Source organism: Solanum dulcamara, chromosome 2, assembly GCF_947179165.1.
Source record: "Solanum dulcamara chromosome 2, daSolDulc1.2, whole genome shotgun sequence".
Taxonomy (NCBI): Eukaryota; Viridiplantae; Streptophyta; class Magnoliopsida; order Solanales; family Solanaceae; genus Solanum; species Solanum dulcamara.
In genome coordinates this window covers 7,324,773-7,348,454 of record NC_077238.1, presented here as the reverse complement: position 1 = coordinate 7,348,454, position 23,682 = coordinate 7,324,773, and the positions used below count along the sequence as shown (strand labels likewise).

General features: G+C 38.8%; 2 pseudogenes; one reads left to right on the top strand and one right to left on the bottom strand.

The window, feature by feature from the left end:
- Nucleotides 1–948: 948 nt before the first annotated feature.
- On the bottom strand, nucleotides 949–1,763 carry LOC129874998 (uncharacterized; annotated as a pseudogene).
- Nucleotides 1,764–2,181: 418 nt separating this feature from the next.
- On the top strand, nucleotides 2,182–3,199 carry LOC129879829 (uncharacterized; annotated as a pseudogene).
- Nucleotides 3,200–23,682: the final 20,483 nt, after the last annotated feature.

Sequence of the window (23,682 nt, the reverse complement as noted above, 5' to 3'; positions counted from 1 at the left end):
GCCGGTTACGTCTAGGTTATCCTCTCGAGGTGTGACATGTGTATATGAGATAGTATAGAGATATATGAGGTTCTAATATTATGAGTTGCTTTGGGTGACTAGTTAGTATCATTTAGTTGATGCCTTTAAGCTAAGGGGGAGATGATAGGGTAATGAACCAAAGTAAGTCTTGAGCCTTCGATAGTGATGAGTTGACCAAGATGATAGTAGACGGAGTTGAGTGAGAGTATTCAAACAAGGATCCAATCCAAGTCTGTAACGATAGAGAACTAAGTGCAACGCACGCGTCCAAAAGATAGTATAATAAAAAGGAGAAATAATGCTTACAAGGACTACAAGCTATACAAGCAACTATGATGAATGGATTCATATATATATTCATTATTTTGCCACCTTATCAGGAAAATAAATATTCAATGTCTTGTCTTGTATATAAAAAGTGCAAACAGAGCATACCAGCTAAACTAATTCTGAGGTTTCATAATTACGACGTCCCCGGTCAGGTATCGTCAGGGGATTAACTGTTAGTAAACTGTATTGGAAAATATTAAAACAGTAACAAAGGTTTGCCTGTTGAGAAAAGGTTTGCAACTTTTCGGACAAGGTTGCAACCTTTCAAAAATCCGTTGGAAAAAACGGAGGGAAATTTTAAATTAATCCGGGAAAGAAACGTGTCGCGGGTCGCGGGTCAGGATTTTTTTCCCCCACTTAATTAATTAAATAAATAAATAATATTAATTAATTAAAAATTTAAAGAAAATTTGGTCCAAAAAGATTATCAATCAATCATATCCGAAGCCGAAGCCGAAGCCGAAGCCGAAGCCGTAGCCGTAGCCGTAGCCGAAGACGAGCCGAGCGAGTGACGACGACGACGGCGCGAGGGGAGACCCTCTTCTTGACCCTTTAGCAACATGAAGGAGTGCTTCTATTTTTAAGTAGGAGACTTTTCATTTCCACCACCTATGTGAGACCAAAGCTTATTTAATAAAGCAAGAGAGAACCTATCATTTCCTCTCCACTTCTTTTTCCCTCAATTTTCCATTCAACCTATCAATTAAACCCAACATTAACAATGCTTTCTACATTGATTTCTTCAGCATAGCATCCCACATCATCAACATATCCCTCAACATCGACAGTGTTCTTTAGTTGTCTGGTTGAACCGTCATATATCATGATCGATGGGGGAAGCAAAAGTAAAATATCAGCCTTATCTGACTCGTGAAAATGTATACAGAATGTACAAGTGTCTGGAGAACACATAAATAGCATAACATTTGGAGGATATGCAGTTTCGTCCAAAATCCTCAATCCTTCAAAATCCAGACATCAGAAATAGTATCATCTGGATGACAAGTATAAATGACATAAATGTCACTTCCCACAACTCCCAGATGAAAATTAGAATATTTGTCATGTCTCATCTGCTATGTCAAAATAAATGATGTTGATATTACCAAGACGATTACATGAAATCCAATAAAGCTTCCCGTTGACATATTTACCCAATGTATTATCTAGAAAGATGCCCTGAAGCTGATCATGGAATGTTGTCCATGAATCAGTCCTTAAACTGTAGATGTAGTAAGAAAGACTAGAATAATAGAACTTTATAATCGTCATGTTGTATTGGAAGAGGAAGGCAATGGGGAATGAAGTAATTTCATTGACAGGGTAATTTGATTGACTTGGTGATTGCAGAGACAAATGAACCGACAAAGAAAGCTGATATAGAAACGGACATAGAGACTTGGTGGAGGATTTCATTTGGGATTTTTGAATTGTAAGGATAGCATGAGAGAAGGAATTTTAATACAAAAGTGAATTGCTGAAGCAGAGAAGGAGGCGGTGAATACGGAGTAGTATGTTTTCAACTCGTAAAAGGACTCTTTCACTTGTATATTCTACGATCTAGGGCTGTGATTTCTAATTTGAATACAAGTCTTCAATTATAAGTTTATTAAAAAGTGCACATAAATAGAAATCCTAATTTGGATAGAAGTAGATATTTCAAGTATAAAGGGATTGGGAATTAAATTCTTTGCCTATTTATATCAACTCATATCAATTCATACAAGTTTAAAGGATTTCTTTGGCTATATATATTTCTTCCTTCCATCTCACCTAATTATTCAATATTTGTTCTTTCTCGATCAGATAATTATTCATTCTTTCTTCTGAAACACGTCGAGAAGTGGCACATTATTATGTGTGTTTCTGTTGTTGGGTACTTGCATAGGCATCGTTATTGCAAGAGAACCCAAAACAGAAAACAACAAGGAGTTGTTTGGTACTTCTTCAATTCGATTATGGCCCCGATGGAGGTGGCATCATCATCACGCACCTTCACTCGGATGGTGGTGGCGTACTCACCCAAAAAAATCATCACCACCAACTCACATGGACATGGCTCCATCTCCATCTCCAGTTGATAATGCGGCTTCACCAACTCATGCATCTCCATCTCCATCTCCGGTTGATAATGCGGCTTCACCAACTCATGCGGCTCTATTCTCAGTTGATGATGAGGTTTCGCCACCGCACACAGCCCCTGCCCCGACCCCGACGACTTCTTGCATCAAGGTGGATGGTTGTAAATCAGATTTGATCACTTTCGTTTTCAAACGTAAAATTTCATTATCCACACAATGTTGCAAAGTCCTTTCAACAATTTCAGATGATTGCTTTTACAGAAAGTTTTCACACTCCAAGAGGGTACCATTTTTCCTTGGCAAAGTGAGAAACTATTGCAGTCATGCGTCTTCACCAACTCATGCGGCTCCATCCGTATCCCGAGTCGATGATTTAGTTGAGCCAGTGCACACGGCTCCCTCTTGGGCCCCAGACCCAGCTCCAACCACTTCTTGCATCAAGGTGGATGGTTGTGCATTAGATTTGATCACTTTCGTTTTCAAGCGAAAAATTTCATTATCCACACAATGCTGCCAAGTACTTTCAACAATTTCAGATGATTGCTTTTACAGAGAGTTCATGCACTCCAAGAGGGTACCATTTTTCCTAGGCAAAGTGAGGAGTTATTGCAGCCATCATCAAGGCTGAAACATGATCAAAACTTAGTAGGAGAATAGGATAATGCAGCTTTTTTCCTCTTCCCTTTTTTTTTGGTCATTTAGCTTACTTTATATAGGATTTCTCCTCTTAATAGGTGTTAAAAAGGGTGATAGTTAAATACTTTCAATTAAATTATTCAATTGAATCTTCATCTCTATTTTACAGTTTAAATAATACTCTCTCCGTGCATATTTATTTGTTCCATACATGCATCTCCCCTTCGTGGTTGTACAGACAAATCCCATTGGCAGAACCCACAAAGAAACCTTTTAAAGGTGGAGTTCCTGAGTGCTTTGTTGTTTGTTAAAGAGGGAAGGGAGAGAACAAAACTTGTAATTTCCATTGATGCCTGGAAATATAACTAGTTGAAGTGTATTTAATTTGAGATGTGTATTCACAAAATTGGGCTAGAGATTAGTTGATGCCATGATTTAGAAACGGACATATATACATTTCGTTTGGGATTATGATTTCAGTGGTTGTAGGGTTATTGACGTTATTGTTAGTGTAGTGTAACAATAACAATAAATCAACTCTTAATAAAAATGATCAAGTCCAATACCAAAACCAAATAATAAAGCATAAAATTTAAAATTATCTTTCTAAATAATATTTTTCGTGCGTTGTATTATAACACAAAATATTACAAATACTACTAATTGGATAGTTTGGAATAGGAAACATGGGATCAGACATTAAACATGGGTTCTTGATTTTTTTCCCTCTTAAAATAGTCATTATACTTTTGAAGGGTAATTTCATAAACCAACTTTCAACTATGGGACTTCCTACTTTTAGAATAATAAGTACTAGTTTAGTGTACGTGCTTTGCACGCATATTTTACATCAATCAATAAAATTTTACATATTTTTTCTTCATGTTTTACGATCAACACTAATTACTTATTTCCCAAATTATTTTTCAAGACTTAAAACTATACATCAATTAATATAATTGTTTTGATAAATAGTCATATTAGTCATTATTTTTTAAAGATGCATGTAAATAATACATGTTGATTTATGCAAGGTTTTTCAAAGTAAAAAGGGAAAAGGGAAAAGTAGAAAAAGAAAAGTTGAAAAAAAGCAAAAGGAAGAAACAAGCAGGAAACACGTTTTCTTTTTGAAAAACAAAAAACGCGTACTGTCCAACTTTTATTTTAATTAACACGTAAACACATTTTCATCCTCCTATAAATAGAGGTCCTCTTGCCCTCATTTAGATCATCCCAAAAAGAGAGAGTAAGATTACAAAGAGAGTTATACACCAAGATAAATATTGTAGTCTTGAGTGTCCTCTTTAGTAGTTGTTCTTTTTACAAGATAAAAGTGTTAATTGTTATTTTCTCCTTGTATTTGAGAGCTGTGTACTCCATATTAAAATAGTGAGATCCTTTGTCACGCCCCGGGAGGGTACCCTTGTAATGACCTTGAGGGTAATTTTCGAAAATTTGTACAAAACACGCGTGAACAGTAACACGCGTGAACAGTAACCTTTTGGGCAGAAAATGCCCCTTTCTTCCCATTTCAATATTTTTCATCATTTGTTTGAGTTCTTGAACTCCTTGAGGTGATTTGAGAAGAGATTTTCGAGGCAAAGTGTTGGGTAAGTGATTTTTGACCTAAAACATTCCTTTTTCATTAATTTTTTGACAATTTTAACTTTTAAATTTTAGTTTCAAACCCCAAAAATCTTTGTTTCTTCCCTAATCTGAATTTAAGGAAAATTGTGATTTCCAACTCGTTTTGAGCTCTATTTTTATGGGTTTTTCAACCATGAGTTCTTTATTACGAATAGAATGGGATTGTTCAATAAATTTCCAGATTTGACCCTTTTCGAAAATAATTAATTTTTGGACTATTTTACCCCCGGTTCCGAAACCTATCAATATGGGTGTCATTGGACTCCTTGTGACGTGTATGTTTCATTGTTGATAGTGGTTTGTCATTCCGGGCACTGAATTCGAGAGTTGCTTGTCCGGTGGAGGTATTCGAGTGCGGTTTCGGCAATTAAGGTAGGTTTGGCTATCTTTCTTTGAGATTGAGATGGGGTAATTAGTCATTCATATGTTATAGACTTTGGGATGGGGTTGTAGTATGAGGTGAGAATGTTATATATATTGTGATGCCCGTGTGGGGGCTCATTTATTAATGTGTTGCCGTGTGGGGGTTTATTCGTATTACATAGCCCGTGTGGGGGCCTTATTTATTATCTTATTTGCTTTGAGAGCATGTGAATTGTGATTTGCCTAAGAGAGAGGCTTGAGTATATTATTTGACTTGTGATGCCGCCTGAGAGATTGAGTTGGGGGTTTTGAGCATACTTGAGTATTGAAATATTGTTGAGAAAGGGGTGAATATTTAAATAAAAGTATGTTCTTCCCATTACTATTTATTGAGGGTGAATATCATGTGTAGGTTAAGTTTTGAGAACTTTGAACCTTATACCACATGTGAGTTGATTATTACTTCCATGCATATGTGTTTTGATGCATTCATCCTCATTCATCATATCATGAAACATGGGAAGTTGAGAAAATATGGAAATTCTTTTTGAGAAAGAAAATAAAACACCTTTAAACCTTTGTATCTTGAGTTCCTGACCGAGGTAGTTTTCCAGCAGGGTAGTGGATGCATTGTGATCCTAACCTTTGTATCTTGAGTCCCTGACCGAGGCAGTTTTCCGGCAGGATAGTGGATGCATTGTGATCCCTTGACCACGAGGAGGTGGCAAGGATAATGAGATATTGTGATTGAGGTATATGGTCTGCAAGACCCCCATGGGTCCTGCTTGGTAGCACAGCTCGGCAGGTGTATATGACAGGCTATGCGATAGTCTTGATTCCACCGTACCACCACATCATTGTATCATCATATTGCATTGCATTGCATTGATATTTGTGCTACTTGAATTATTCGATTAATTGTGATTATGAGTTGTTATTATGGGTTTACTTTACTCGTGCCACTATATATATAAACTGGCGGCACCGATGCCGAAGTGGGACTTTTCTGTATGCAGGTGGAAGCGTTCCTTAGTTTATTTCATAGGTTTGATTAATTCCTTATACTCAGTCAGCTAAAACCTACTGAGTACATATGAATTGTACTCACCCCTACTTCTGTGTCCCTTTTTGATGCAGATACTAGTCGGGGTACCCCACGTGGCAGTTAATATTCTAGCGGATTGTGTATTCTCAGATTAGTGGTGAGGTCCCAAAATTTGGATCGTCACTAGTCTATCTTTATTTTTTAGTCTTTTGTATCATTCAGAGACTTATGTTGTATCTTCAGATTCGAACCTTGTATTAGATGCTCTTTATACTTATAACACCAGGTTTTAGGATATTTTCTTCATTGTTTTTCTTTTCACTTAAATCATGACATGATTTTCCCTTTAGGAGTCTTGTATGAATTTTATTTTTAGGCTTACACATCAGGTTGGGTTTTGGGATGTGTGTCATCATGACTTCGATTTTTGGGTCGTGACAAATTGGTATCAGAGCACTAGGTTCACCGGTCTTATAAGTTAAAGAGCAGGGTGTCTAGTAGAGTCTTGCGGATCGGTACGTAGACGTCCGTACTTATCTTCGAGAGGCTACAAGATACTTAATAGGAGAATTTCTTTCTTTTTACTCCCTTCGTGCGATTTATTCATATCAAGTCTTGTATACCTCTGATCTATTCCTTTTGCGCAGATGGTGAGGACTAGAGCCACAATTACTGAGGGTGAGGCTGCACCTGCTGCTCGAGCCCCAGTATGCGGGCGAGGTAGAGGACGTGGTGGAGTCAGGGGACGAGGCCGAGCAAGGGGAGCGGCACCTGCTCGTGGACGAGCTAGAGAGCTATCACCTGAGCCCATGTATGAGCATGAGGATGACTTAGAGCAGAAGACTGAGGAGCAGAGGCCATCCCAGCCTCTTGTGGTTCCCGATAGTGCTCCGATTCTTCAGGAGCTACTGGTTCGATTATTGGCTAGACTAGATGGTGCTCCTACCTCTGGTATTGTTTCAGGTACTGTAGATTCTCCTATCATAGTTGGTGCAATACCGCCAGTTCAGGGGCCTAGTATAGGATTTCAGACTCCTAGTTCATCTTCAATGCCTTCTATTACACCTCCGAGATTTGCAGCTCCGCCAGTTTCTGCTAATGCTGTCATGTCGGTAGCTGAGCAGAAGAGTTTCGAGAGGTTCGTTCGATTGGCACCTCCGAGGTTTGATGGTAAAGCTGGAGAGAAAGCCTATGACTTTTTGACTGAGTGTCAAGACAGGTTGTTCAACCTAGGCATTTTAGAGGCACATGGAGTTGCTTACACTTCATATCAATTTGCGGGAGTGGCCAAAGAATGGTGGAGGTCAGTTCTTGCTCGTAGACCTATTGGTTCTCCTATGATGAGTTGGGAACAGTTTACTGAGGTGTTCCTTGAGAGATTTGTGCCTTATAGCCTTCGTGATCAGCGTAGGGATGAGTTTGACAGACTGGAGCAGGGATCCCTATCTGTATCTGAGTACGAGACTCGCTTCCATGAGTTATCTCGTTATGCTATGTCGAGTATTCCCATCGAGTTCAAGCGGATTCGCAAACTAGTAAAGGGATTCGCCGGTTATCTCCAGGAGGCTATAGCCTCTCTTGTATTGTCTGGGGATACGTTTCAGAGTATTATTGATCATGCCAGGATGATAGAGAGTATCCGATGTGCTAGACAGGGCGGGGCCAAGAGGTTCCGTCGGCAGGGTCAATTCAACGATCATTCCTCCAAGGGTAGAGAATATTCGGGTTCAGGAACCCATGGTTATCAGGGCAGACCAGTCCAGGCAGCTATTCAGGGTTCTTCGAGCTCCGGAGGTCGTTTTGACACTTCTAGTTATTCCCTACGGAGTTCAGGTCCTCGAGGTTGTTATGTGTGTGATGAGTTTGGGCATAAGGCCCAAGATTGCCCCAAACGTGCTCCTTCTACTAGACGGCCCGGGGCACCAGTTATTCGTTCTACAGATGCTCCAGCTGTTCGAGGTTCTTTGCAGAATACTAAAGGTGGCACCCATGGTGCTAGGGGTAGAGTACGAGGTGGTGCTCGTGGGGGTTCACAGGCTAAGGGTGACCGTCAGTTATGCTATGCTATATCGGGTAGATATGAGGCAGAAGCCTCTGATGCAGTTATTACAGGTATTGTTCCAGTTTGCCATCGTTCTGCTTCAGTATTATTTGACCCAGGGTCTACCTATTCTTATGTGTCGACTTATTTTGATATGGGTATTGATTATGTGAGTGAGTCTCTTATTGTGCCTATTACTATTTCTACACCAATAGGTGAATCTTTAGTAGTGGATCGGGTATACAAGGGATGTTTGGTGATATTTTTGGGTAGAGAGACCCGTACATACTTGATTTTACTAGACATGCTTGATTTTAATGTGATATTGGGTATGGACTGGTTATCTCCTTATCATGCTATATTAGATTGTTATGCAAAGACCGTGACCTTAGCTTATCCCGGTTTACCTAACTTAGTATGGAAGGGTAATCCGAGTTCGTATCCTAAGGGGGTGATATCTTATATTCGTGCTCGTCGCTTGATGGATAAGGGTTGTTTGTCTTATTTGGCTCATGTACGTGATATCACCACGGAGTCATCTCATATAGAGACTACGAGGGTGGTGAGAGAGTTTATGGATGTATCTCCTACAGACTTGCCGGGAGTTCCTCCTGACCGTGATATCGATTTTGTGATTGATTTGGAGCATGACACTAAACCCATCTCTATTTCTCCTTATCGGATGGCTCCGGCAGAATTGAAAGAGTTGAAAGAACAATTAGAAGATTTGTTGAAGAAAGGGTTTATTAGACCTAGTGTATCACCGTGGGGTGCACCAGTTTTATTTGTGAAGAAGAAAGATGGTACTATGAGGATGTGTATTGACTATCGACAGTTGAACAAAGTCACTATCAAGAACAAGTATCTTCTCCCTCGCATTGATTATTTATTTGACCAGCTTCAAGGTGCATCGGTGTTCTCAAAAATTGATTTGAGGTCGGGTTACCATCAGTTGAGAGTTTGGGTATCTGATATCCCAAAGACTGCATTCAGGACTCGTTATGGGCATTATGAGTTTGTGGTTATGTCCTTCGGGTTGACTAATGCCCCAGCTGCTTTTATGGAGTTGATGAACCGGGTATTTCGACCTTATTTGGACTCGTTTGTGATCATGTTTATTGATGACATCTCGGTTTATTCCAAGAATGAGGCGGATCATGATAGGCACCTGAGGACAGTCCTTCAGAGATTGAGAGAGGAGAAGTTGTATGCATAATTCTCCAAATGTGAGTTTTGGCTTGAGTCCGTGACATTCTTGGGTCATATAGTGACCAAGGATGGTATTATGGTTGATCCAGCCAAAGTTGCAGCGGTTCGTGATTGGGTTAGGCCTACTTCGGTTACCGAGATTCGGAGTTTTATTGGGTTGGCAGGCTACTATCGTCGGTTTGTTCAAGGATTCTCTTCTATTACAGCCCCATTGACTAAGCTAACTCAAAAGACCGTGGCATTTCAGTGGACTGAGGAGTGTGAGGCGAGCTTTCAAAAGCTCAAGGAATTATTGACTTCAGCACCTATTCTAGCCTTACCCGAGGAGGGCGTGGCATTTATTGTGTTTTGTGATGCTTCGGGAGTCGGTTTGGGTGGTGTATTGATGCAAAAAGGTAGAGTTATAGCTTATGCTTCTCGACAGTTGAAGGTACATGAGAAGAACTATCCTACCCACGACTTAGAGTTAGCAGCGGTAGTGTTTGTTCTGAAGTTATGGAGGCATTATCTCTATGGAGTGCATTGCAAGGTCTATACTGACCACCGTAGCCTTAAGTATATCTTTTCTCAGCCGAATCTGAACATGCGGAAGCGTAGGTGGTTAGAGTTATTGAAAGACTATGACATTACCATACTTTATCATCCGGGCAAAGCTAATGTGGTAGCGGATGCCCTGAGTCGCAAAGCATCTAGCATGGGTAGTTTGGCCTTTCTTAAGGCTGTGGAGAGGCCTTTGGCATTGGAGGTTCAGTCATTGGCTAGACAGTTGGTCCGACTTGATATTTCTACATATCATGGTATTTTGGCCTTTGTGGAGGCTAGGTCTACTTTGATGGACCAGATTCGTACACACCAGTTTGAAGATGAAAAGTTGAGGGCCATTCGAGACAAAGTGTTAAGTGGTGAAGCAAAATCAGCCTCTCTTGATTCGGAAGGAGTTTTGAGGATTAATGGTCGCATTTGTGTGCCCAAGGTTAGTGAATGGGTACGTATGATATTGGAGGAGGCTCATTGTTCCAAGTATTCGATTCACCCGGGAGTGGCAAAGATGTTTCATGACTTGAAACAACACTATTGGTGGTGTGGCATGAAGAGAGACATTATTGATTTTGTGGCTAAGTGTTTAAATTGCCAACAAGTGAAGTATGAGCATCAGAAACTGGGTGGTCCTATGCAAAGGATGCCCATTCCTGAGTGGAAATGGGAGCGTATCACTATGGACTTCGTGTCTGGATTACCCATGGCATTGGGTAAGTATGACTCTGTCTGGGTGATTGTGGATCGATTGACCAAATCAGCCCATTTCCTTCCGGTGAAGACTAGCTACAATGCGGATCAGTTAGCTAGGATCTATCTTCGTGAGATTGTTAGGCTGCATAGGGTGCCTATCTCTATTGTATCGGATCGGGGTTCAGTGTTCACCTCTCACTTTTGGAAGGCATTACAGCGTGGTATAGGTACGCGGCTAGAGATGAGTTCAGCATTTCATCCCCAAACCGATGGTCAGTCCGACCGGACTATTTAGGTGTTGGAGGATATGCTTAGGGCCTGTGTGATTGATTTTGGTGCCCGATGGGACCAACACTTGCCCTTAGCAGAGTTTGCCTATAATAACAGTTATCACTCCAGCATTCAAATGGCACCATTTGAGGCATTGTATGGTCGTAGGTGTCGATCACCTATTGGATGGTTTGATTCTGTTGCGGTTGATGCATTGGATACTGACTTACTTAGGGATGCTGTGGAGCGGGTACGTTTGATTCAAGGTAGACTATTGACAGCTTAGAGTCGTCAGAAGAGTTATGCTGATAGGAGGGTTCGTCCCTTAGAGTTCATGGTGGGTGATTGCGTGTGGCTTAAAATATCGCCCATGAAGGGTGTGATGAGGTTCGAAAAGAAGGGCAAGCTTAGCCCAAGGTTTGTTGGCCCGTTTGAAATCCTGAGGAGAGTAGGTGGAGTGGCGTATAAGTTGGCCTTACCCCCTAAATTGTCAGCTGTCCATCCGGTGTTTCATATTTCCATGCTTCGCAAGTACATACCGGATGAGTGTCATGTGATTTCTTATGATGCGGTAGAGTTGAGTCCGAATTTGACTTATGAGGAGGAGCTGACAGTTATTCTAGATAGGCGGCTTCGTAGACTCAGGACCAAGGAGGTCTCTTCGGTCAAGGTGCAGTGGCAGCATCGGCCTGCTGAGGAGGCGACTTGGGAGTTAGAGTCTGATATGCAGGCTCGGTACCCTCAGCTTTTTGAGACCCCAGGTACTTTATTTTATCTTATGTTCGAGGACGAACATCCTTTTTAGTGGTGGATATTGTAATGACCTTGAGGGTGATTTTCGAAAATTTGTACAAAACACGCGTGAACAGTAACACGCGTGAACAGTAACACGCGTGAACAGTAACTTTTTGGGCAGAAAATGCCCCTTTCTTCCCATTTCAATATTTTTCATCATTTGTTTGAGTTCTTGAACTCCTTGAGGTGATTTGAGAAGAGATTTTCGAGGCAAAGTGTTGGGTAAGTGATTTTTGACCTAAAACCTTCCTTTTTCATTAAGTTTTTGACGATTTTAACTCTTAAATTTTAGTTTCAAACTCCAAAAATCTTTGTTTCTTCCCTAATCCGAATTTAAGGAAAATTGTGATTTCCAACTCGTTTTGAGCTCTATTTTTATGGGTTTTTCAACCATGAGTTCCTTATTACCAATAAAATAGGATTGTTCAAGAAATTTCCAGATTTGACCCTTTTCGAAAATAGTTAATTTTTGGATCATTTTACCCCCGGTTCCAAAACCTATCAATATGGGTGTCATTGGACTCCTTGTGACGTGTATGTTTCATTGTTGATAGTGGGTTGTCATTCCGGGCGCTGAATTCGAGAGTTGCTTGTCCGGTGGAGGTATTCGAGTGCGGTTTCGGCAATTAAGGTAGGTTTGGCTATCTTTCTTTGAGATTGAGATGGGGTAATTAGTCATTCATATGTTATAGACTTTGGGATGGGGTTGTAGTATGAGTTGAGAATGTTATATATATTGTGATGCCCGTGTGGGGGCTCATTTATTAATGTGTTGCCGTGTGGGGGTTTATTCGTATTACATAGCCCGTGTGGGGGCCTTATTTGTTATCTTATTTGCTTTGAGAGCATGTGAATTGTGATTTGCCTAAGAGAGAGGCTTGAGTATATTATTTGACTTGTGATGCCGCCTGAGAGATTGAGTTGGGGGTTTTAAGCATACTTGAGTATTGAAATATTATTGAGAAAGGGGTGAATATTTAAATAAAAGTGTGTTCTTCCCGTTACTATTTATTGAGGGTGAATATCATGTGTAGGTTAAGTTTTGAGAACTTTAAACCTTATACCACATGTGAGTTGATTATTACTTCCATGCATATGTGTTTTGATGCATTCATCCTCATTCATCATATCATGAAACATGGGAAGTTGAGAAATATGGAAATTCTTTTTGAAAAAGAAAATAAAACACCTTTAAACCTTTGTATCTTGAGTTCCTGACCGAGGTAGTTTTCCGGCAGGGTAGTGGATGCATTGTGACCCTAACCTTTGTATCTTGAGTCCCTGACCGAGGCAGTTTTCCGGTAGGGTAGTGGATGCATTGTGATCCCTTGACCACGAGGAGGTGGCAAGGATAATGAGATATTGTGATTGAGGTATATGGTCTGCAAGACCCCCATGGGTCCTGCTTGGTAGCACAGCTCGGCAGGTGTATACGACAGGCTGTGCGACAGTCTTGATTCCACCGTACCACCACATCATTGCATCATCATATTGCATTGCATTGCATTGATATTTGTGCTGCTTGAATTATTCGATTAATTGTGATTATGAGTTGTTATTATGGGTTTACTTTACTCGTGCCACTATATATATAAACTGGCAGCACCGATGCCGAAGTGGGACTTTTCTGTATGCAGGTGGAAGCGTTCCTTAGTTTATTTCATAGGTTTGATTAATTCCTTATACTCAGTCAGCTAAAACCTACTGAGTACATGTGAATTATACTCACCCCTACTTCTGTGTCCCTTTTTGATGCAGATACTAGTCGGGGTACCCCACGTGGCAGTTAATATTCTAGCGGATTGTGTATTCTCAGATTAGTGGTGAGGTCCCAGAATTCGGATCGTCACTAGTCTATCTTTATTTTTTAGTCTTTTGTATCATTCAGAGACTTATGTTGTATCTTCAGATTCGAACCTTGTATTAGATGCTCTTTATACTTATGACACCAGGTTTTGGGATATTTTCTTCATTGTTTTTCTTTTCACTTAAATCATGACATGATTTTCCCTTTAGGAGTCTTGTATGAGTTTTATTTTTAGGCTTACACATCAGGTTGGGTTTTGGGATGTGTGCCATCATGACTTTGATTTTTGGGTCGTGACAACCCTAGACGTAACCGGCACTCAGAAACCATTTCTGGCTCCCAAGCGAACCACATAGCCTGATCACACATCCGTTCATTGATTCAATCAGCAGAAAACAAAAGAATAAAGAGAATCTTCGGTGGGCAACTCAAACATTAGTCTAACTCAAGGAATAAAGGCCATGTACCAACAAATCAACTCTAATATTTGTCATTATAAATAGTTTTACAAGAATAATTTAAGGAAAGAAAATACTCAATTGACGCATCACTATCTAGTCTATGAAGCCTCTATCACTACTATCTAATTAGTGCCAGTAACATGTTCATGGCTACCTCAACTCAAAATGAAAAGGGCTAACTCGATGCAAGAATACACAAATGGTGTCCTCCGAATGTAGGGGAGGACTCACCAATACGCTGAGTGCAAATAGATCCCCAAAGATGCTCCTATTGTCGATCTCTTAAACCTGTCTATGCATCCTGAAACGATGCAAGCCAAATGGCGTCAGTACGTGGAATGTACTGGTATGTAAAATGGCAGAATGAAACATACCTCAAGGAAGAGTAACGCTGGTTCAAATATCTCAACTCATAAAAGATAAGAGGGACTCAAATAAGGCGTCATAAGTCTAAAGTAAGGATATAGTTTAGACAGAGCCCAATCATAGACCATACAATCCAATCCAATTATGTATAATACAGTTCAATCAAATCATTTACAATTCGATCCTTTTCAATCATGTACAATCTGATTATATACACTCAACTCAATAATAAACTCAATAATCAAATCCAATCTTGTCACATACCATTCTATTCAATCCCATCACAATTCATCTAATCCAATCCAACCATATACAATCAACTCAACATTCAACTCAACAATCAGCTCAAGGGACTTAACTCAATAAATATGCAAATTAAATTATACAACGTTTTACAATTCAACTCAAAGGACTCGACTCAATAGATATGTAATAACTCACTCAAGCGTCTTAAGTCTAATAAGAAATAGTGTAGACAGGACTAACTCATAAGCATATAGCAACTCACTCAACTCAACTGACTCAGAGTACTATCAAGATCTAAATGGGAGTTTCTCTTAACCAACAACCATCACTTATGAGCCAGTAAAGGTACAACAAAATGACGTTGTTGCCGCGCCCGTTCATACCTTGCCAGGGTATGAACGAATCAAACACTCATGGATCTAATCCAGCCAAGTCCTATAATGTCAGGACAAAACTCTCGGGGAAGCATCCGACTTAACGGTTCAATCCCCCCTACGTTTGGCAACACAGGTATTAGGTTCGAGTACGGACTATACTCTTGCCCAATTCGGTGCTCGATACTCCTCCCATGACTCCATGCTCATAAAACTCCTCCAATCATCTCAAACAATCCCTCACGGCTAGTTTCATGTGGAACATTGCCACCTCATCAACTCTGTTCTCATTTCAACTCAATTAACTCATAATGACAAGTCTCATTGGACCTTCTTTCAAATTGACTCATCTCAAATCATCAAACTCTTCTCTTTAAAAATTTATACAATCTCAACTCAATGAATGCAGAAAATATTATGTACATTAAAATATAATTTCAACTCCTCAACTCAAACTCAAAATAGATACTTTAATGTAAAAATACTCAACTCATTTAAAGGCTCCTCATACTCAACTCATACTTAAACTCCTTTCTAAATCAAAGATGAAACTAATAATTCTTTAGACTCAAAATAGTGTATAAGTAGTTTATGCAAAAAGGTTCACAAATAATTTATTTAAAGCTCCTCCTCAAAAGATCATTTATTTTCAAAATATTCCTAAGACTCCAATCAACTCAAATTATGCACATCATATACCACAAAATCACATTAGACTCCAATCCACTTTATCACACAACATCCTCATCAACATAACCTCTTCATTTACATCATCACCAAACATTATCATCACATCATTATCAAATACCATCGTCACATCAATCATCAAACATCTACTCTAAAATCCTTATTTTAGTTCTATGTTCATTTTATAGAAGCAAAAGGACATTCTTAACTATCTAATTCATTCTTTGTATTCCAATCAATACATATATACACAAAACCATCCACCTCAACTCAAGACAAATTATGACCAAAGAAATCTCATCTTAGGTTCATGTGAATGAAACATGAATCCATACTCTCAACAAAACTCAACTCAAGAATATCGTCAATACCTATAAATCTATATACAAAGATACATTTGTAGTTAATAATATGAAAAATAACTATTTAGTAACTCAAGTCATTAAAAACATCAATCAACTAATAGTACTTAAAAACATTCTATAGTTTAGGAAAACTTTCAAGAAAACCTTCTTAGAAGGTTCAACTCTTTCACAACTTCTATCCAACACATCTATGGGCATATGGAAGAACTAAATCCATATTTTAGGTTAGCCTTACATACCTTGTTTGAAGACTTTGAAGGAACTTGATGTTAGGTCTTCAATGGAAGACTTGAATCCTTGAAACTCTTGAAGGCACCCTTTGTTGGAGAAGGATTTGGAGAAGAAGAAGAAGAAGAGAGGGAAGGGCTTTTTAGAGAGAGAGAGAGGAGCTGAAAATAATGGTCCAAAATGCTCAAGGATGGTGTATATATAATTTGGAAAAAGTCCAAGTTGCCCCTCTTCCAAAAATCTGGAAATTTGGGCAAAAGTCTTGCTGGCGCTATAGTGGCGCGTCGCGCCACTGCAGCGCCAAGCCAAAATAGGCTTAAAACCCTGCACACCTAATAGTGGCGCGTCGCGCCAAGCCCCAAACTACTGAGGCTATTTTCTGGCGCTATAGTGGCGTGGGGCGCCACTGGAGCGCCAAGCCTGAATTTCGCCCAGGCTTGAATATTCCTGCAGTACTAGTCCGTAGTAAAATGACCATAACTTTTGACTCCGAACTCCAAAAATTGCAATCTTTATGGCGTTGGAAAGAAGACTCAAAGACCTTTAAGTTGGTAGGTCGTGGTCCACCCAGTTCTTTATATCCTAGGAGATATGGTCGTTTGAAGTTGACCCTTATACTAACTCGTCCGAAAACTTAATCGATTGGAGTTCTTTGGACTCGACTTGGTGTTAGAGATCCCTTATGACCCCTAAACACATCTAACACACTTCAAATACTTAGGAATTAATCCTAACTCACATGTAGAATTACAAGTCCTCCGACCCGAGTCTACCTACACGTGAAGAAATATTTGATTATTTGCGAAAAATTTTCTGGGGTGTCACATCCTTCTACCCCATGGTTTTTCCCCTCTATCAGTTAGAGGGGTTTCCACGTAAAATTCTTGTGTCCAATTTATTTTCATATTTATTGTCATATCAAACTTTAGTTGTGGTGCTTCCTCCCCTAACAGTGGTATCAGAGCCCTCGATTATTCTGTCTGTTTTATGCGAATGTACTATTCATGAATAGTAAATTTTTGTGAATAGTAAATTTGGTGAATAGTACTATTCACATGAATAGTAAAATTCAATGACAGTATAGTTTGTCACGATTGTTCACAAAAATATTCAGAAATGATCTAGAAGGGTGTGAAACAAATAACAATGTCGAGTACAACAAAGTTTGATTTTGAAAAATTCAATAGGACTAATTTCTCACTATGGAAAATAAAAATAAAAGCGATATTGAGAAAAGACAATTGCTTAGTTGCAATTGAAGGAAGGCCCACAGACTTTGTTGATGACAGCAAGTGGAATGACATAGACAGCAACGCAGTTGCTGATCTACACTTGGCACTAGCCTATCAAGTGTTGTCTAGTGTGGCTGAATAGCGGACGGCGAAGGAAATATGGGATACTCTTACGGGATTGTATGAGGCCAAATCTTTGCATAATAAAATTTTCTTAAAAAGAAGATTGTATACTCTTCGAATGACAGAGTCCATGTCAGTAACTGAACACATCAATACTTTGAATACTCTATTTTCGCAACTTACAATAATGGGTTGCAAAATAGAAGGGACTGAACATGCAGAGCTTCTACTTCAAAGTCTGCCTAACTCGTATGATCAACTCATCATCAACCTGACGAACAATACAGACAGTCTAGTTTTCGATAAAATTGCAGCCGCTGTCTTGGAAGAAGAAAATCGATGCAAAAATAAGAAAGACAAACAATCAAGTTCGCAGCAAACTAAAGCTTTAATGATGGTGAGAGGAAGACCAGCGGAATGTGGACCCAGTGGGATTCACAATCATTGCAGATCTCAATCAAGAAGTAAGAAGAATATCAAGTGCTACAATTATGTCAAGAAAGGGCACTTCAAGAAAGATTGTCGGTTCAAGAAGAAGAGTGAACACCCTGAGCCATCAAATACTCAAGGGAATGTTGCAAATACCTCGGATGATGGCGACATTTTATGTAGTGAAGAAATATCAAATAATGAAGGCAGAAAACTTTTCACTGATGTTTGGATCATGGACATAAGGGCAACATGGCACATGACTTTCCGGAGAGAATGGTTCCATCAATATAATCCTATCTCAAGAGGGTCTGTGTTCATGGGAGACGATCATGCTTTGGATGTTATTGGTATTGGATCCATCAAAATAAAAATGTATGATGGCACGATATGCACCGTCCAAGAGGTACGACATGTAAAAGACTTGAAGAAGAATCTATTGTCTTTAGGACAACTAGATGATAATGGATGTTCATATAAGACTCATGGTGAAGTCATGAGAATATCCAAAGGAGCGCTTGTAGTGATGAAAGCGAAAAAACTTACTACAAATCTATATGTGCTTAAAGGTGAAACACACCAAGAAGGAGAAGCATCAACTGCGTCAGCAAGTTTATTTGAAGAATCAATGATGATATGGCATTGTAAACTTGGCCATATGTCGAAACGAGGTTTGAAGATTCTTGCTGAGCAAAAGCTTCTTTCAAGACTCAAAAAGGTTACACTATCCTTTTGTGAGCATTGTGTTACCAGTAAGCAAAATAAACTGAAGTTTAGCAGTTCCTCTGCTAAAAGTAAGGAAATACTAGATCTGGTCTACTCTGATGTCTGGCAAGCACCGATAGAGTCCCTAGGAGGACCGAAATATTTTGTGTCATTCATCGACAATTACTCTAGGAGAAGTTGGGTGTATCCAATTAAAAGAAAGGCAGATATTTTTCTAGTTTTCAAAGAATTCAAAGCGCGGGTGGAACTTGAATCTGAGAAAAAGATTAAGTGTTTGAGGAAAGATAATAGAGGAGAATACACTGGTGATGAATTTAATAACTTCTGTAAATAAGAAGGTATTAAACGACAGTTCACAGTGGCATATACTCCAACACAAAATGAAGTAGCAGAGCGGATGAACAGAACCTTATTGGAACGGACAAGAGCTATGTTGGCAACTGCAGGGTTGGAAAAACCATTCTGGGCAGAAGCAATCAAAACCGCCTGTTATGTGATCAATCGCTCACCATCAACCGCAATTGATCTGAAAACGCCAATAGAGATGTGGACAGGAAAATTAGCTGATTATTCTCGCTTACATATATTCGGAAGTCCTGCTTATGTTATGTACAACACCCAAGAAAAATCAAAGTTGGATCCGAAATCTAGAGAATGCATTTTCTTAGGGTATGCTGATGAAGTCAAGGGGTATCGCTTGTGGGATCCCACAGCCCACAAGGTGGTAATCAGTAGGGATGTTGTATTTGTTGAAAATAAGATACAAGCAAAAGAAGGTAGCACTTCAAAAGAAAAATCAGAGATTACTATAGTTGAAGTTAAAGAAATAAAAGAAGTTCCAGTTTCTTCTGAAGTAGCACCAGAGCACGAAGGACAAGAGCAAGCTGAGATTGAAACTCCAGAAGTTCGATGGTCAACTAGGGATAGAAGAGAACCAGCTTGGCACTCAAATTATTCTATGGAGAGTAATATTGCATACTATCTATTAACAGAAGATGGAGAGCCTTCAAATTTTCACGAAGCTATGAAAGGCCAAGAATTATCTCTGTGGGTGGCAGCAATGCAAGAAGAAATTGAAGCTCTTCATAAAAATAAAACATGGGATCTTGTTCAATTACCACAAGGAAGGAAGGCCATTGGAAACAAATGGGTCTACAAGATCAAACGCAATAGTAATGATCAAGTGGAGAAGTATCGTGCAAGATTGGTGGTAAAAGGATTCGCTCAGAAAGAAGGTATAGACTTCAATGAGATATTTTCTCCGGTGGTTCGACTCACAATAATTCGAGTGGTCCTGGCGATGTGCGCTACATTTGACTTGTACTTGGAGCAGTTAGATGTCAAAACTGCATTTCTTCATGGAGAACTTGAAGAAGAAATTTACATGCTCCAACCAGAAGGTTTTGAAGAACAGGAAAAAGAGAACTTGGTTTGCAGGTTGAACAAATCTCTATACGATCTCAAACAGGTGCCGAGATGTTGGTATAAGAGATTTGATTCCTTCATTATTAGCCTTGGATACAACAGACATAGTTCAGATCCTTGTGTTTATTATAAGAGATTTGGTGATAAAAAATTTATTATTTTGCTGTTGTATGTTGATGACATGTTAGTAGCAGGCCCCAACAAAGATCGTCTCACAAATTTAAAGGCACAGTTGGCTAGGGAGTTTGAAATGAAGGACTTGGGACTAGCAAACAAGATTCTAGGGATGCAAATTCACCGAAACAGAAATAATAGGAAGATTTGGCTTTCTCAAAAGAACTACTTGAAGAAAATCTTGAGACGCTTGAAGATGCAAGACTGTAAGTCAATTTCTACCCCATTTCCTATTAATTTCAAGTTATCCTCGAGTACCGTATGCATCAGCAGTGGGAAGTTTAATGTTCGCCATGGTATGTACAAGACCTGATATTACACAAGCAGTGAGAGTGGTTAGTCGATACATGGCTAATCCTGGTAGAGAGCATTGGAATACTGTTAAGAGAATCCTGAGATACATCAAGGGTACCTCAGATGTTGCAATGTTTTATGGAGGATCAGACTTTACTGTTAAAGGTTATGTTGATTTAGATTATGCAGGTGATCTTGATAAAAGTAAGTCCACTCAGGGTATGTGTTTACTCTTGTTGGAGGAGCTGTAAGCTGGGTTTCAAAACTGCAATCTATCGTGGCTACATCTATGACGAAAGTAGAATATGTAGCAGCTACACAAGCTAGCAAAGAGACAATATGGATGCAGATGTTACTGGAGGATCTCGGGTACAAATAAAAGAAGGTTACTTTATTTTGTGATAGTCAGAATGCTTTGCATCTTGCAAAGAATCCGGCATTTCATTCAAGGACAAAGCACATACGAGTTCAGTATCACTTCGTTCGTGAGAAGGTGGAAGAAGGCAGTGTGGATATTCAGAAAATTTACACTAATGACAACCTAGCATATATATTTACAAAGCCTATCAACAGTAATAAATTTATATGGTGTCGATCTTCTATTGGCCTAGCAGAAACGTAACATTGCAGTAATTGGATAGAAAGGATGATGTGAAGACTTAATTGATTCTCAATTAAATCTTTAAGTGGGAGAATTCAAGGTTTTTCAAAGTCAAAAAGGGAAAAGTAGAAAAAGAAAAGTTGAAAAAAAGCAAAAGGAAGAAACAGGCAGGAAACACATTTTCTTTTTGAAAAAGAGAAAATGCATACTGTCCAACTTTTCTTTTAATTAACGCGTAAACGCATTTTCATCCTCCTATAAATAGAGGGACTCTTGCCCTCATTTAGATCATCCCAAAAAGAGAGAGTAAGAATACAAAGAGAGTTATACACCAAGATAAATATTGTAGTCTTGAGTGTCCTCTTTAGTAGTTGTTCCTTTTACAAGAGAGATGTCACACTCCGGGAGGGTATCCTAGACGTGGCCGGCACTCGAAGACCATTGCTGGTCCCCAAGCGAACCACTTGGTCCAATCACACATCCATTCAATATCGTTCAATCAACGGAAAGTTTAAAATAAAGAAATAATTTAGTGGGCAATCCAAATCAACGATCTAACTCAAGAAAGAAAGGCCATGGGCCAATAAATCAAACTTCAATCTTTGTCATTAAAAATAGTTTGGCAAGAATAATTCAAGGAAAGAAAATACTCAATCGACCCATCACCATCTAGTCTATGAAGCCTCTATCACTACTATCTAATTGTTGTCAATGACATGTTCATGGCTACCTCAAATTAAAATGAAAAGGGCTAACTCGACGCAAGAATAACATAAGCGGTGTCCTCCGAATGTAGGGGATGACTCACCAATATGCTGAGTGTGTATAGATCTTCAATGGTGATCCTATTGACGATCTCTTAAATCTGTCTCTGCATCATGAAACGATGTAGGTCCAAATAGACGTCAGTACATGGAATGTACGAGTATGTAATATGGCAGAATGAAACATACCTCAAGGAAGAATAATATTGGTTCAAATATTTCAAATCAGAAAGATAAGAGAGACTCAATCAAAGTGTCATAAGTCTAAAGTAAGAATATATTTTTAGACAAAGACCAATCATATACCATACAATCCAATCCAATCATGTACAATACAGTTCAATCAAATCATTTACAATTCGATCCCATCCAATCATGTGTCATACGATCCAATCCAATCATATACAATCGGCTCAATCCAATCATATACAATCCGATCTAATCCAATCATACACAATCCAATCCAATCCAATCACATACCATTCTATTCAATCCAATCACATATCATTCTATTCAACCCAATCACATATCATCTAATCCAATCCAATCCTATACAATCCAATTCAATCCAATCATTTACAATTCAATCATATACCATCCAATCCAATCCAATCACATACAATTCTATTCAATCCAATCATGTACCATCAACTCAACAATCAAGTTAAAGGACTCAATTCAATAGGTATGCAAATTAAAATTTAGCAATGTTTTACAATCCAACTCAATCATCGTAATCTCAATCAAACCAATCATATCATGCACAATCCACTCAATTTGGGAGTTTTTCTAACTGACAACTATCACCATATGAGCAAATGATAGTACAACAAGCCGACGTTGTTGCCACGTCCGTTCATACTTTGCCAGGGTATGAACGAATCAACCAATAATGGTTCTATCAATCAATCAAGTCCTATCATTTCAGGACAATGAAATAGGGAAACATCCGACATGGTACAATTCCTTCCTACACTGGCTACGTAGTTCATGGGATTCAAGTATAGACTATACTCATACCTAATTTGGTGCTCAATACTCCTCCAAGACTCAATATGCTCATATCTATCAAGTGAGTAAAATACTCAAAATACTCATTTAGTCTCTTAGGACTTATTTTCAAATCAACTCATTTAGTCTCATTGGACTCTTTTTAAAACTCAGTCAAATCTAGCCTCATTGGACCTTCTTTCAAATCAACTCATCTCAATCATCAAACTCTTCTCTTTAAATTTAATACAATCTCAACTCAATGAATGCAGAAAATATTAGATGCATTTAAAACACAATTTCAACTCCTCAACTCAAACTCAAAATAGACATTTTTATGTAAAAATGCTCAACTCATTTATATTCAAAATACTCATGTTCAAAATGATAATTAAGAGACTTCTCAAACTCAATTCATGCTTAAACTCTTTTTAAATCAAAGATGAAAATAATCATTCTTTAAACTCAAAATACTCATTTAAATAGTTAATGCAAAAATGTTCACAAATCATTTATTTAAAACTCCTTCTCAAAAGATCATTTATTTTCAAAATGCTCATAAGACTCCAATCAAATCAAATTATGCAAATCACATATCACATAATCACATTAGACTCCAATACACTTCATCACAAAACATCCTCATCAACATAACCTATTCATCAATTATTTTACCTTTGTTAAAGATAAACGTCATTCACATCATCATTCACATCATCATC